Source organism: Bacillus rossius, chromosome 8 (assembly GCF_032445375.1).
Source record: "Bacillus rossius redtenbacheri isolate Brsri chromosome 8, Brsri_v3, whole genome shotgun sequence".
Taxonomy (NCBI): Eukaryota; Metazoa; Arthropoda; class Insecta; order Phasmatodea; family Bacillidae; genus Bacillus; species Bacillus rossius.
In genome coordinates, this window is record NC_086336.1 from 61515187 (window position 1) to 61532889 (window position 17703).

A 17703-nucleotide genomic window follows, 5' to 3' on the forward strand; every position below is an offset into this window, starting at 1 on the left:
TAACTTGGCGTGGATAAATACTCGCGGATAATGCGGACTCCCCCCATTTCCACCCTTATCCAATATTTCCCGCCCCCCCCCCCCCCCCCACCCTCCTCGTACAACCCTTCTCCTTCCAGTGATCCTCATCCCCGAACTGAATTTTTTTGATGAACACATCCTCAAAACCTGGTTCTGCGCCTGGCTTGTGTCCATCGTGATAAACCCGACGTTCAGCTGTTACGTACCTCGATAGAAGATTACTTGCGCTGCGCAGTTAATTAAAGACCCCTAAATGAAAGACAAATATATCCGACCGAAATTTTTCCACGGGGGTTTTTTTTTTTTTTTTTTGCGATGGAGGGGGGAGCGGTTTGTTTCAATTAAGCGGCGGGCGGTGCCACGGACGTCACTTTTTGGCGATTGGCTGGTTTTAATGCTCCAATGAAATGCAAATAACAGCGGTAATTGTGTTTCGCCCAGCAGCTATTGTTCGACGCTGAATTTGGCTGCATTGTACTGTGCACGCGAAGTGTACACAAAATGGGGAGCGCTCGGTGTATTTAAAAGCTTCGGATTTATTTTTGAAACTCCGTTTTCACTGAAAATATTTGGGTTGGTTGAATGTTTAATCCGGGCAATGGTTTGCAACAAAGTGATGTAAACGAAACACATTGTAGATAACGCATAGAGTGGGGAAATAAAAAGGTTTTTAACTAGTAAATGTCTTTAGATTATGTGCTCATTACTGTTTGCGTACTGCTTTTGTTTAAAAAGACGAGGTGCAGCAATGAGTGTCATGGTTATCTAGCTAGCTTCTGCAAAAAAAAAAAAAAAAAGTTTCATTTTAAAATATTGAAAATTATAACTCTATCTTAACTAGGTACGTGTAAGTGAAAAACGTTAAAAAAAAAAGCGCTTTCATTTGGTGTGCACGTACTTGTTAGGTGTTAGTTAGGAGTCTGCTTTATGTCTAGATCAACCTACATTAACCTATCAGTTTTATTATAACCTAAACTATAAGGTCACTGCCAAAATTTATGCTACCGTATTACATTATTATAATTATTTAGTAATTTACAGATTTCTTAAAATGTTTGTCATGTTATTTGTATTTTCTTTTATGATTGAAGCAATGATGCCATTTTTTTTTAAACCAAAGCAGCATAACTCAATGATATAATTTTATTTTAGTATTCTATTCGTGTAGCACTAGGTACTAGGTACTAGGTACTAGGTAGGCCAATGTATTTTTTTCTTTCTTTTAAAAGTACATGATTTTACTTTACTATCATGTTATTATACATTTTTTAAGAGAACTTATTCAATTAAAATTTTACAGGCAAATATTTTTGTTTATGCTACACATTGTTCTGTCACGTTTGTGTGTAATTTACTTTTTATTAAAACATAACGATTTATGATGTTTTAGCTAATTGAAGTTTTTAATTTGTTTTTAATTTTTAAAGTGTATATTTTATGGGGAATGTGATGACTGGTGTAATGGGAACCACAAGTTTTCCTGAAGGATAGTGGAAAGTACCCAAAATTAGGTATGGCCTATAGCTCAAGAGAACAGTTTAAATATTAATTAAGGTGGCGAACTCGCGTATTCATTGATACCTAAGTGAATACGAATATGCGAATTGAAATGCGCGATTTTTTTTTATATTTGTACAAATTAGCGGATACGAATACGGGAGTACGATAATTCTATTTATGTATTCGTATTCTCTAACATGCGAATACAAATATTTTCATATTCACGCCTGTAAATACGAATGCATTTATCCTTATATGATTCGAAAATAAACTAGGCGAATATATTTGTATTTATGAATACAAATATACTCATCATCGACCGTCTGTCGATTTTCATTTTAATTCAGGACTACTGGCTTGAACACGAAAGGCACCTGGGTCAGGGATTTTCAACTCGCGTTAAATTACATAAATGCTCTGGTTTATGTCCACACTTAGGAAGGCAATTACAAATCACCGCAGAATTACCCTGTTATAAGAACGTATGGGGGATCAAAGCATTCTCCAACGCGTCTTCATTAGTACGCTTCACGTTGACTTAAGTGAGAGAGAGAGGAGGGGGGGGGGGGGTTATGGGTTTGAATCCTAGATAAAAAAAAATGGATGCGTGAGGCGTTATAATTGTATGATTAGGGCGAGGTTATCCCTGTTCAATCTACCAGCATAAATAGGCCTAATGATATAAATTTCGCTGCTTTACCCTTGGGACACCAATGCTTGGAAATTAATCACTACACCATCACCAATAATGTAGTAACATATTAAGGGATTCAAACCCAGGCGCCGCAAGCGAGAAAAACCTCAAATCAGTACTGGCGCATGCGCTCGTCTAAAACTGTTCGAGTTACTCTTTAGTTGCGACCTTTTAATCTCTACAACGCTTTACAGTTGATATAATGTTAAAAAAAAATTATGACCTTGGACAATCTCTTGCGGATATATTGGATATTACTAGCGGGTGGTGGGGCCCGAAATGCTACTTCAGAAACCAGGTCTCGGTCTCGGCGATAGGAGTTGGTTTCCTAACGCAGCAGCCGAAGACAAAGCCTCCGGAGGTCCCGCGCAGCTACTAAATACTACAGAGCAACCGACGATAGAGCCCGGCCCTTGTTTACTGCACCGGGCGAGGACTCCCACGACTTCTCTCTCTCTCCCCCACCCTCCTAACCCCCCACCACGGAAAGAAACGTTACTGCAACGTTAATAACCGAGTTCCTTTTTTTCTTCTTTTCCTCCCCGCCCGCAGTCCGTTACCCGCGCATGCGCAATTATTAATGGCAGGGTCCGACCCAGCGGGCGGGCCGGGACTGCGATGCTACCTGCGCGCCGCGGGAAGCCTACGATTCACACGGCCTTCTGGGCATACCCGAATACTCACGTTCGTGCAAACTTCGTGATGGGTGCGAAGCCTTTTTTTTCACAAACGAGAGAGCCAAACGCCCAATCGTGCATCTTCGGTTTTTTTTTTTTAATTTGTTCATTGTAAATAAACATGGCGGTGTTGATAAAATGAAAGACCACAAAACAGGGCAACGGTATTTATTTGTACGCCGCCATATTTTTCGTATGCCGTGAATTTTTATTTTGGACAACTCATGATAACTAATGGTCAATTAGGTTAGGTTAGCTACATTATAAATACTTTAAAACATTGTGGACGGTTGATTTGGTTAGGATAGCTACATTAATGATACTGTGAAATCATGTAAACAAAAAAGCGAGCATGAACTTCGCGGAACTTCGGGTGTGGCTCTCTCGTCTGTGTAATGAAGGCTTCCCATTCGGGTACGTCCAGAAGGACGAGTGAATCGTAGGCTTCCCGCGCGCCGTGGCGAGGCCGCCATTTTCCTTCAGCTGACGGCCTGTTCCACCTTGACTGGACGCCCAGAACATTGGCTCCGGTGCAGTTCGTGCCTTTCCTTGGGTGGGGGGGGGGGGGGGGGGGGAAGGGTAAAAATTTGGGATTGACCACCAGTCAAATCCCCGAATACCATCAATTCCTTAGTAATCGAAGTATTTGATATTCCAGGGATAAAAAATATTAGTGGAAATAAAGTAAACTAAAAAAATATTCAACACTGATAACCTCTCAAGTTAGCTAATTCAATATTTTTTTTCCCCCTTCCCGTGTACATTCCTCAAGACATTGCACTTTTTAACATAAAATATATAAATAAAATTATTACAATATGTATTGAATCTAGAAACTCATTTCGTGAATGAGACATTTTATTGGGTTGAATGTTTCTACACCTTAGTTAACACTTTTAATTTCACATGTGTATTATTTTATTTTTGACCCTTGAGACCTGGACTCGGTTTCTAGGGGTACATTCGAGGTACTCTTTTGTTATCTGGATTCGAGATTTGTATTCCAGAAAATTGGGATTCGACCATTCACTAGTTTATATTCGGTGTTTTATGGAAGTGACTGTTCAACGAATGATATCCAAATTCATACTTACTAACCATCATCAGGTGTGGCCAAATACAATTTCCACAGATATTTGAACGATTTGAATATGTCGATGGTGAGGTAAAAAAAAGGTGATGTATTTAAACCATTGTGGTTTAAACCAGCCAACCCTGTTACAAAATAAATCTCAGGCGACACACTGAAATAATCGTTTATGGTGACGATGTCTTTTGATAATCCCTGCAAAATTTTCATTTAATGCTATAGATCAAAAATCTCACTTTTTTTGTATCACATGATTACTTTAAGGAATATTAAAAAAAAACTTAGGGTCAGTAATATTATATTTAAAAGTGTAAACACTAGCCAAACATTCTACCAAATTACTTGGCAAATATCTAAGGCCTCAAATTCTGGAGGATAAGCTGTTAAAGGGTGAGATATGAATTTTGTTACAGTAATAACGTTGTGTTGTGCATATATGTTTCCAATATATAATGATACGTAAATTTCTCATGTGTATATTAAATATATGTTACCTGCTGTATCCATGCATGTTGAAATTATATCCACATAGTATAAAATAACGGATTGATGAAAACGTACAAGAATTCTTATATTCATAAGTTATGTACGACTTAATCACACATGAATGTTTATTGTAGTAACAAACAAAACATTCAGATTTACGATGCAGTAAAAATTATAAAAAAAAAACATTTCGATCGCGTTTATATGAGAATTGTTGAAGCATTTTAAAAAAATAATCTTCTCTTTGTTTTATATAGTAGCTATTATTGATCGTGCATTAACACCTTCTCTTTTAGATCCCTCGAGTATTTTAGACATGGCTGAGTGAAAAATCAAGGTTTTTATATGGACGATAACACGACGTCTGAATAATCACTCCCCCCCCCCCCCCCTTAAAAAATACTAGTTTGTTTTATGCGAAGATTAAAAAACTGTTGTTATTTATTTATTTTTATTTATTTTAAACACCCTTGAAAATACTATGTAGTATAAAAATTAAATATAATATTTCAAATTTTCCTTGAGTTCTCACGCCCCTCAAAAAATGGCATTTTGGGCAAATGCCCGGTTGGCCCGTGTGTAAATCGGGGCTTCTAGTAGACCCCACAAGTGTCTGCACGATGCCTCGCTGAGACTATGTCGTAGTTCTCTTGTGTGCATGCGAGTTTCGCAGCAGAATGTTTGTCCATGTTCAATCGGGGTAGTTTCCGACGTTATATTGTCGATACAGTTTTTTTTTAAAGTTATAGTACTTCTGTAGGCGTGTTGTGAAAAAAAATTATGTGAATGATTTTTTTTACGATGCGCGCGCAGCATGCAACAAAAAAAATGACAGGATGATAAAAGGCTACATACAAATAAAAATTATACATATTTTTTTAAAATCATATACTTAAGTGATTTATATTAAATACTGGTCAATATAATTAAAAAGCATTTATTTATTGTCATTATTTGTGATAGAAATTGTGTTTATAAATTTTTCAAGTGCATTTATAGAAGTGAGTTTATGTTCCCGTATATACAATTTATTTGCACTATACATGATGAAACCATAGAATTAAACTTGTATAGGATCATGATATGGCTTTTAAATGCTATTCGTAATAATATACATTTAATAAATATCCAGCGGTTTATACCTGGGGCTCTGCGTGCTTTTTGGCAACCTAGCCAGCCGGCCACCTTAAAGTAAAATAATAAAATATAAAGACAGTTAAATGTGTTTGTGATCCGAAACTGTAACGTAACAAAAAATAATTGATTTTAAGATATGAACTATAACATTTTTTATGTAAACAGATACACAATAAGGCACAATTACCATTAGATCAATTCTCTAATAGCATCTGGTCACCTTTTATCGACTCTGGAGACCCCAATGCAACGAGACGTTACCCTTGGCCATAATTTTTGGCCGCCATTTTTTTTTCAATGCGGAGATAGGACTACAAAATACTCTTAAGGGTGTATGTCCCGTTCCATGCCATTATTTTATATTTACGTTAAAAGGCTTTTTTTAAACAAATTTTGTACGTCTTGATAATTCATTATCATAACTATAACGTAGAAAATTATTTGTTCGTTAACCCTACAATTTATTTTTGTTCTAGTGGAGATATGGAGGAGAGGGAAAACCTACTGATGAGAAGACTCGTTCATTCAGGTTGCAGTGGTGATTATCTTAGGTATGGAACCACTGATCCAGATAGAAACCAGACTGCTTTCACGACCAAGGATTGATCTGACTGGGACACAATCATCACCTGGGTTATATCCTTGGTTTGCATAAGAATATCGCTGGCTTAGCACTGCTTAAAATTATGTTAAATTTCACTCCTTCCCCTGTTAAAAAACAGTCACTAGACAGAAATGCACAGGACCGAAAAAAAGACTAGACCAAACAGGCGCTAGACTGCAAAAAGACTAGACCGAACAGGCACTAGACCAAAAACTTGAAAATTTATTTTGCTGGGAATTAGTCTTAATCCTGGAAACATGCTCTAGTTAGAAAGGCACTACACCCAAAGGCACTAGACCGAACAGGCACTAGACCGAAAACTTGAAAATGTATTTTGCTGGGAATTTGTCTTGATCCTGGAAACATGCTCTAGTTAGAAAGGCACTACACCCAAAAGGCACTAGACCAAACAGGCACTAGACCGAATAGGCAATAGACCGAAAGACACCAGAACCGAAGGCAACTAGACCGAAAGTCGTTTTTTTTCCAAAATTTCGGTGCCCGCTGCCCCGCGAAGCTACCTTGCGGCGGAGCCGAGATCGGCCGCGCAACAGCGAGCGAAAGCGCGGTTCACGAGGATACGACCCGACGTCGCGTATCGATCAGCGGCGCCCGCGCTGCTCCTTCGCTCAGCCGCCACGCAGAGATAAGCCGTAAAATACGATACGATACTCCGGCGGCGAGGGTTATCAAGTCCCCGGCGCTCCCTCCGCTGGGCGCCTCGTAATCCCGGCGCTCATTTCTCCATTAAATATTCAAATTTCCTCGGTTGATAATGATCACTGGCGTGTCATGACGCAGGCGCGTTATAAATAACTCACCTGCCTCCACCCCCCCTTCCCAATCTACACACACACACAACCATCAGGAGCTTCAACCCGACACCCCTCCCTCTTGTTCAAGTCCCCTACTTTTTTTTTCCGACTCCTCCGTGACGCACAAAGAAAGGGGGAAAATACCAGAGGGGGGAAAATTACTGGGAGCGTCGCTCGGGTGCACTGAACACGGAGAATCCATCCTCTTTAGAACCGTTTTGTTGGTAGCAGTTAAGTTATGCGATGGGGAAGGTGTGATAAGGAGTCTTGCCCGTAGCACGAGGGGTGGAAAGGGGGTTGGTAAAAGGGCAAGGTGTGGTGGGGGAAATGAAGGGAGGAAAAGAGGGAGACACCTCCCTGCGGAGAGTAAGGACGTAAAGGCGCTCAGGGGAGGGGGAAGGGGGGTGCGAACTTGGCGGAATCTTAGCGCTGATTAGAACACTCCTTCGCCTCCCCTATCACCTAAGGGAAGGAGGGGGGGTGGGGGTTGGGGGTTTTGATGGCCGGGAAGGGCGGAGGGTTGAAGGGAAGGTTAAAGATATCAAATGAGTTGGGCGCGGAGGGTCATACACGCGATACTTCCTCCGGGAACCTTTTGGGAAAAAAGGTGGGGAGGGGAAGAGGGGGTTTGGAAGGAGGAGAAGAGATTTAAGAGTTCATCGAAGTCACGAGCGCGGTCGAGGTCGTGTCGCAGCGAGGTTACATCACACCACTTTCGTGACGACACTCGCTAGAAGGGCGTTCCCACTACGAGGGGGAGGGGGGGGGGGAGAGAGAGAGTTTGGAGTTAGGATCAAAGCCATGATCGCTTCGCGTCTTGCTTACACTTTGTGGAGAGGATCGCGGGTTCGAGCACAAAGGTATAGCAATCAGAAGACCATCAGTCATTTGCACCAAAAAAAAAAAGTCTGAGAAACGGGGAGTTTTAAATCAGGTTTCAGCCAAAACGTCTTTCAATTTACTTCCTTTCCGTCACCTGCCTTTTGCAAAGTCAGCACATTTTTTTTTTCCAGATAAATTTTTTTTTTGTATTTTTCGGTCCAACGACTGTCGAGCCAATGGAAATTTTAGTTAAGGGCCCCGTCTACCGGGGCACACTTGAGGGTGTGCAGAGATTCAGAACAAAACTACGTGATTTTAAAACTGCTCAAGATTTCACAGTGGTGTATGTTTACGTAAAAATCATTTTAAAATACGCTGAGGACGGATGAGTGGTTATGTTTCCACATTTCTTTTTTTTTAAATGTATTTTTTTTTATAAAAGTATAAATGCCTTAAACGTGGGCCTTAAAGAATAATTTCTAGGCATGAAGCACATTGGTATTGATTTTTGAAAGCTCTCGAGGGACTTGCTTTTTCATCTTTATCTACATTTCTCTGCCATTATGACGTCATGATATGCACGAGGAGAAGACTGCGCGCCAGTCCAGAGGCGACACCGCGCTGGAGGCACCAGCGAACCTCTCTCTCTCTTCTCACCCCGCCTCACCAAACACAAGTGCACCCGTGTCCAGGCGGGTGTATGTGTGTTAGTGAGGCGTATGATAAGTGCGACGTTCGATGGTATTTCTAGCGCGGTATCGCCTCTGAGCTCAAGGCTCTGAACTGGCGCGCAGTCTTCTCGTCGTCACAGGATAACTGTGAAATTTTAGTCGGTGACCGCAACATTACATGGCCGATAAATGAAGATAATTGTGTAATGCAAGTCCCTTGAGTGCTTTCGAGAATCTGTACTGGTTGTTTTATGCCTAAAAATTACTTTGAAAACATGCGTTTTAGCCATTTTAACTCTTCTATAAATACAGTTTTAAAACATTATCCAAAATTAAAAGCACTTTTCGGGCCTCAGCGAACTCTTAAATGCTTTTCGTAAACATACCCCGCTCGGATATCTTGAGTAGTTTTGAAATCGCGTTGTTTTTCTTGAAGCTCTGCGCACCGCGTGTACTACCTGCCGATCAAATAATGTTAACACCCTTGGCATGAATCACGATTGTTATGCGCAAGATTGGTTCCGTCTTGGAGGTCCTAGCAGTAAGCCTCTGCGTACCTGGAAAAAAAAAAGAACCCTGTCACAACAACCACTCGCGGGCCACGTTCCATTAAGTTTTCTGAAGAAATTATGTTACCGCGTCCGAGCAACCCTGCCTGCATCTTACTTAAATACCTCATTTGGTTATCACGATATCGTGCGTGGGAGATCGAGCTGATATCGAAACCTGGTTTCTCCGTCGATTCCTACAACTAATGTGATTGGGTTCGGGGAGACAAAACTATTATGGGCAACCGTTGAGTTGGAAATTCACAAAAAAAAAAAAACTTTTTCCACCGTTATTTACTAGATATAAGACATGTTTTATTGTTGGTTAGCTGTACATAGTTTTTGATATTTTTTAATGTGTTCTAATATTTATTTTCAACATTATTGTGAAACTCCCTTCGTAATTACTTAAGAGAAAAAGCAGTAAATACGTGTTCGTCTTATTTTCTCGTGAATCATTACCTGCCTAACGTTGTCTGCATGGTCTTGAATCATCCCATAAAAACATTACACCAAAGATGCTTTTTTAGTGCATTTCTTTTTGCTAGACATCTGTTAAATGTTACATGATGTTCATGAAAATTTACGCAAGTTTTTTATACACAAAATATTTTTTTGTCTATACTGTGTCATGATGGCTCAGTGTAAGTTATTACTTGTTTTTAATGTTACCACAAATTAGCGATGCTTACTTATTTACTTTTGTAACACTATTTTCTTTTTAATTTGTTGTTAGGGCCACGTATTTTATTCGAAATGATTTCGAGATAAGCTGAGAGTTCTAAACACCATATCCTTGCCTGAGTGTTGCGATTGGTCAAGTTTATACGGTTACATGTCTAGTTTCGGTACATGAATTACAACGATTTTTTTTTGGTTGGGGGGGGGGGGAGCAAACTCGTACTGAAAAGCGCAGCCAAATAAGGCAATGGCAGGCATTTATTGCATACGGTTACCAATAACAAGGAATAAACCGCTGGCGTGGCCTCGCCCTGTTTCAGTCTTACCAGCGTTCAGTATTTTTTGATCTGCAAATTCTTAGCTCTCGGTATACGGCATTTGTACGGGAGTAATTTCGCGAATGGAACGTAAGTCGCATTGAACGGAAATTTGTTAACTACGGTGCTGCCATTTGTGGCGGATAGCGCGAACTTAAGTTCATAAAGAACAGAAGGAAACTTTATAGTAATAACTGTTCAATTAATATTTAAAAGATGGGCAGTATATTAATAAAGTTCCTCTTGTCGAAAATCAGATTCAAAGCCAGCGTTTAGTATTTTTTTTTTAAATGCCTTTCCCGCTTTTATAGGAGGCGTTTCATTACATGGTTTAGCATTTTGCTCTGCAAACAAAATGAATCAATAGTCTGCGTAGCTGCTCTGTCAACAATTCGCATCAAAAATTGTAAGTACAATTTGGGTATGTATTCACCACGCTCGGCATTATTTTATAGAAGTCTACATAAAACTTCATGTCCAAGTTTTGTATTATTGCAGCGTGTTAACTCACAAAACTTAAAAAAATATATATATTTATTTCATACATCAGAAAAAAATTAAAAATGGCGGGCCCTCTAAGATGCCATCGTGTTCGTGAATGGATGATAGTGTTGGAGCTGGCTTACTTACCACCTCGCCTCATGACCTAATGGCCAGTTGCACTTTTAGAGTCATATGTTGGTTTGACCATCGTCTGACCACATTGATCTTACATTCATTATTTCATTCATTCATTCATTCATTCATTCATTCATTCATTCATTCATTCATTGGGAACTTTGACGTGAACCGTCTCTCGGGTCGGTTCATAGCAATGATCTCGGATCGACACTGCGCCGGCAGACATGGCCGGCGTTTTCACGGACTTAAGGTTGATTTTTATCAAACGTAAATATTATAGCATTATTTACAAAATTTCAGATAATATATACTACAAGTATCAAAATTTTTACTTATTCTATTGTTACAACCTCTTTTCACGAGGAATACCAAAATTTTAAATGTTTGAAATACTTGTTATTTTGGTTTAATATTTTATTTGGTCATTATTATTTTCCATGTTAAAAAGAATACTTTTTAAAGTCAAAACCTATTCACTTTTCCAACTAATTCGTTTATATTAAATTTAAAATACTAGTATGTATTTCCAGTTGTTCTTAAAAAATTTAAAATTAAAAAAGATGTAAGCTATCATACGTGCTATCTTGTAACAATCGCATCAACCATTTGTTCACCGTGTGTTACAGTCGATTATGTCGATTTCACACCGTCCCAGCCCACCTATAGAAATGCACCTAACATTCCTTCGACACTGTGTTGCCTCAGACTGGAAATGTATGAAGTTCGGGAAGCCTTCTTTTCACAAACGAGAGAGCCAAAACCCGAAGTTCCCCGAAGTTCATGCTTTTTTTTCCGTATCTTTTATGTAGCTATCCTAAACAAATCAACCGTCCACAATGTTTTAAAGTATTCATAATGTAGCCAACCTAACCTAACTGACCATTAGTATCCTTTTATCAACACCGTCATATTTAATTACAATGAACCAAAAAAAACCGAAGATGCACGATCGGGCGTTTGGCTCTCTCGTCCGTGAAAAAAAGGATTTCCACGAAGTTCGGTTCACGCAAACCAATATCGTGCGGTCCATATATATATATATATATATATATATATATATATATATATATATATATATATATACATAAAAATATATAGATGTATGTGTGTGTGTGTGTGTGTGTGTGTGTTGGTGCAACGTTTCAGAGGGATGCTTCGCGGATCATTCTTGGGCTAAGGATCACTGGATTGTCGGTCGAAGATCAGAGTTGCTGCGGAACTGGGCCGTAAGGGGGCATACCTCTCGCTCCTGTAGGCCCCGCTGTTCTGGCGTGGCGTGCCCCGAGTATCGTCGCTCACACGAAGCTCGCAGCCCCCTCCCCTCCCCATTTTTTTTTTACTTTTCCACGACCCCTAACCTCTTCCTCACCCCCCCCCCCCCTCAAACCGTTGGCTCACATTCTTATCTGGTGCTGCGAACCCCGCTATCCCCCCCCCCCCCGGACATTTTAGGTCGTTCCGTGATGCCCGGCCAGATGCTATAACGGCCGCTCGCCACGCGTGCAAACAATTAATTAATCAAATTATCTGCGCCTCTCCTCTGCCTTGCCACCCCCCCCCATTTATACTTTTTTTTTTCCTCCAGCAGCACACCGGTTTGGGGGGAGGGGGCCGCCTAAAGCGCTTCCCGCCTTCTGCGGACGGGATTTACTGCTTTTTAAAATTAATTTGTACGTCACGGCCGCTGCAAAGACGAGCCCCTGGAGGGGGCGAGACAGTTAAGGAGGGAAGGGGGGATATCCCTTCTCCCCCCCCCCCCCACACCCTCCAATCCCTTCTACCCGGCGGAAGAATTATGAATAAGAGTCAGGCAGCGCGGAATAAAATTAAAACGACGAGTGGTCGGTCCGCGAAAGGGGGGGGGGGGGGGAGGTTATGGGGAGGGAGGAAAAAGGTTTGCAGGCTGCTAGCGTCTCCGAGAGGGCACCATTATCAAAACGTCTGACGTAACGGAAATCCCTCAAAAGAATTTATGAATTGTGTTCGCTCGCTTCTTAATCACCCGTGAAAACTTAATTGACCACCTTGCTGCGTGGGCAGCTTCATTTATGGTAAAGTATATACCAATTTTGTGGATAAAATATTTAAATTAATCTCGTACAAGAACTTTTATACATATATTAAGATATCATTGGAAAATACAAGATTTTTTTTTATTTCCCACAATTTATTCAAATAAAGCTGCTTTTTTTTTTTTAGTTGCTTATGAATAGTTCATAGGCGTTTATGAAACGTAAACTTAAAATACTCGCCCTTAAGTTCTCTTCGACAAACAATACAGTTCGTTATTATTCTGTATTGGGCGAGCCAAATGAATTTTTATGAGACAATGGAGATCTTAATTGAGTTATCACAACAGACAAAATTATAGTCAATTTTGTTAAGAACTCTGTCGAACCTGGCAAGATATTAGCATATTGTGTGCAGAGAAATTACGTGTAACCTCACCTTGAATAGTAACCAAATATCAGGTAAAAAATTAATCATACATAGAATAAAATAAGTTTCGGGAAAAAGTCCTTCTTACTCTTAAAACAACTGATTAAGTTGTTTTCAGTTCAAGGTTCCACGTTAATAAATTTTTCCCAGTGTCATATTCTGTTCCATGTTTATAGGCGAGTTTCTTTACCACTGTGGAATTATTTGCCAGAGATTCATTCCTTTACGCACTCACGTCATTTTAACAGGAAAACCTTGCAATATCCGGGGTAACATTTGACACTGCAGGTCTTAACTAGACACGCGAGAACTAGCGCATTGTTATTTGGTCAGAGTGAAATCACTTCAAAAATACTTAAGATAAAATTTTAATTATTTCTGCATTTTCAATCTAAATTAGATGTTTAAATAATACCAAATGACTGACGAAAGCGTCAAGAACAGGCATTCTAATATACACCAGTTTTCATCACATGTGGTAGTTGATCAAATTAAGATCCATTCGTTCAACTATTGAAACAGAAGACAGAACACTTCATTTTAATGCTCAACATCACATACTACCAGAAGAGTTTGCAGAACTGTAGAAAAGGATTCGGTTTTAACCTCGGACAGTTGCTACATTTCTTAGTCATTGCGTAGATTCAAAATAATGACTATTATATACACACATTCCCTTAACATTATTTCTGACAGCCAACTTAAGAAAACTTTCATCTCGGACACCTGAGGGAAAATTTATTTGTGGCATAATTGTTTGATCGCGGTATTACGCTGTTAGGTTGTGTGTCTGTATGGATGGAGAAAAAGATCGTTGTGTGTGCGTGTGTGCGTGTGTGTGTGTGTTGGGCTTGAAAGGAGAACAAACGCAAGCTCATTTTAAATCGCAAAGCGGTACGACGCGAACCTGCAGTATAACATGTTTCCTATTACAGACCGCAAGCAAAACGAAACGGTGTTTGAATATGGCTTGGAACACAACCCCTTTCCCTCCCCCCCTCCTCCACAACCCTCTCTTTCGGGTTTTACCGTTTGCCATTATCGTGGCTTCTGAGGCTTCGCCTCGATAAACCATTGGCTCCTGATACGCGCCACTGCAGTAAACGTTGGTAACGGCGAAACTGCAATATTCGTGGGTTCGTATATACGTAACCAAGAATTTATTGTCGCGGCCGGACCACCGCCAGCCAAAGATAACACAGGGAATAGCGTTTTCGGCGTGCTGGAATTTCGTCCATACCTTAGCCACTCCCTGCTTGCCCCTGGCCTATCTAGCGCGCCAAGTCATCCTCACCGCTGCTACCAGCATGACGGGGGAAAATAACTGCGGAGAATTCAACCTGCCGAAATATTTCCTTTATCACTCTCTCTCTATATAGCTCTCTCTCTCCCTCTCTCTATCTATATATAGTCTACAGCTTTACGCCAACGACCAGATAAGCTGTTCTTTATCCAAAATAACTTATTATTCTCAAATCTTCTCAAGGGGCCCATCTAGTCGGGTGTGTATGTGTGTAAGTGAGGCGGGACGATAAAGGCGACGCTCGCTGGTGCTTCTAGCGCGGTGTAGCCTCTAAGCGCAAGGCTTTGAACTGGCGCGCAGTCTTCCCGTCGTCCACAGGACAACTGTGAAATTTGAGAGTTGGCCGTATCCACAATATGGCGTAGAAATGAAGGTTAAGTTGTAATGCAAGTACCTTAAGTGCTTTCATGAATCTGTACCGTTTGTTTTGCGAATGATAATTACTCTGAAAACACGAATTTTAACCATTTTAAGTTTTCTCAAAATACAGTTTAAAAACTTAATCCTGAACAAGAAGTACTTTTCGGCTCTCAGCGAATTTCTCAAATGCTTCTCACAAACAGACCGCACTTGTCTTGAGTAGTTTTGAAATAGCGTTGTTTTTGCTGAAGCTCTGCGCACCGCACGTGTGTCCGGGTAGACGAGAAGGGGGGGGGGGTGCATTAAGATCACTATCATTATAAAAACGTAGGGACTAGAAAAATTTCGTGGTTTAAGTGACTTTAAGGGTAGTTTCCACAGTTCTCTACGTAGTGGGAAAATGCCACCTGTTCATTGGATGCGAAGTCTCAACTGGGTAGCCTACGATTCGTCACTTATTAATGCCAAGATAATTCTTCGAAAAAAAAAATGAGGTGTGGCTGTGTCATGGACACGGCCGTGTGTTGTACGTGAATTCGTGTACGTAACAGGAAATGTTTTCTATACAAAATTAAAATTAGATTTTTTTTTTATTTTAACACCATATAATATATTCACTGTAACTATTTTACACTAATGTTTTATATATGCAATCGATTGATTTTGACGAGAGCTGACGATTTAAATTAAACGAACGTCGTAGCTTCTCCGAGTCAAAAGTTATACTAAATGGAAAATCTCAAAACGGAGCAATATGACCTCAAAATGGCGGCGCTTCCCCCTCCACCGCGCGACGATGCGTCACAGTCCTCACTTAGCGTAACGGATTCTTTGATCCATTAGCTATCCAGTGGTGTAATTACATTTTGGATGGAGATGATGGATATATAGCTGCAACACCAAACTGTATCCCCCGATTTTTGTTATCATTCGTTTTTTTTTAATTGGCTCCCACTATGGAAGCATTTTTAAAGACATATTAACGTAAAAAATAAAAACAAAAATTGTATGTCTGTAAAGTCCGTCTACGGACGATAGTTTAACGTGACAACGTCATAAGAAAACATTGATGAAATGATTGCATACTTTTATGAAATACATGTTTGCTATTTAACTTCTTCCAATCTGTGTTATTCTTTTAAGGATAGGACGATGATAGGAAAAGTAGGAAACGAATGGGAGTGTTTCAAGTTTAATGTGCCTCGAAAAAGTCAAATCGATGGTTGTTCCCAATCGAGTGGAAGAGAGATAGATGCGGCGCAAGCGTACAATGAGCGTAACGGGACAAAGCGTAACGGGACACTTTTTCGTGCGTGCAGCCGACGTTCATCGATTTTTTAGACGTTGTCACGTCAAAAAATATTTGGTCGCCGCACCCACGACGCCAGCCCGGAAAACACGAGACCACGCCCCGACGGCGCTGCAGGGGAACTAACTCCTCGGCGAGAGAGACGCCGAGGCGTGAACAGGTGCTGATGAGGGTCGATGAGGGTTGATGAGGGGCGGCCGGGCGGGAAACGAGCGCTGGTGCTGCTCCCGGCGGCCGGCGCCGCGAAGCGCGACTGATCCCGCACTCCGCAGCGCCGCACGGGGGGAACGGGAAGCCTTTTTTTCACAGACGAGAGAGCCGAACGCCCGATCGTGCATCTTCGGGTTTATTTTATTTGGTTCATTGTAGCTCATGATAACTTATGGTCAATTAGGTTAGGTTAGCTACATTATAAATACTTTAAAACATTGTGGACGGTTGATTTGGTTAGGATAGCTACATTAAAGATACTGTGAAATCATGTAAACTGTTTCCTAGCCCTGGATAGCTACACATTAATAAGTTATTTGCTAAGCAACCATAACATAATTTTACAGTATTTTTAATGTAGCTATACTTACCTGATATAGGTAACCGAACATCCACAATGTTTTATAGTATTTTTAATGTAGCTAACATATCCTAATCGACCGCACCGGTTTATACAATGAGATAGAACGGGGGAAAAAAGCGAACATGAACTTCGGGGAACTTCGGGGAACTTCGGGGAACTTCGGGTGTGGCTCTCTCGTCTGTGAAATGAAGGCTTCCCTGAGGAACACTCTAAGGCCCAGGTGCACCCGGCCGCGCCTCGCGTTGGTTCAGTTTTTCGACGTGCAACGTCTTAGCCCTCAACGCGCACGGCATTTGGCGGGAGGAAAATTTCGCGAATGCGACGACGGAAGTAAAGAGGAACGGAAATTTGTAACAAAACCACGGTGCTGCCATATGTTGCGGATGTTCACAAATACAAAAAGGAAACTTTGTAGTATTCAGTTTTTTTAATTAATTTTAACAAGATGGGCAGTATTTTAGACAAAAAAAATCAAGTCCAAAGCTGGGGTTTAGTACTTTTTTTTTCAAGTCCTTTTTTTTTTTAGCTTTTAAGAGCCGTTTCATTATATAAGTAGTTTAAAATTTCTGTCTGCAAATAAAATGGTTCGATAGTCGACGTAGCTGCTGCGGCAGCGAATCCTAACGGCAGGTGCGAAAACTTGGTTTGATTCGCGTTCTAAAAGATATTTGAAAACAAATTTTGCATATATGTATCACGCTCAGGTTTATTGCAAAGACTTATAGGTTACATTTCATGTCCGAGTTTCGTATTACAGGTAAGTGTACTTGCAACATGAGAACACGTAAATTTTATAGTAATTGAATTAGATGTTACACATCACTGTCGAGTACTAAAAGACTGACTCAATTTTTTTTCCATATGTCAATGAAGAATTTTAAATGTTAGTGTAAATGTTAAAATTGTTTGCATACATACCAGCTGAGGGAACACAAATTACTAACTTCTAGAATCAAACTCTATTACCTTACATTAGTATAGAAAACGGAGTCATAAAGTGCCCTCCTAAACAGAGGTGTATTTGTGTTGGTGAG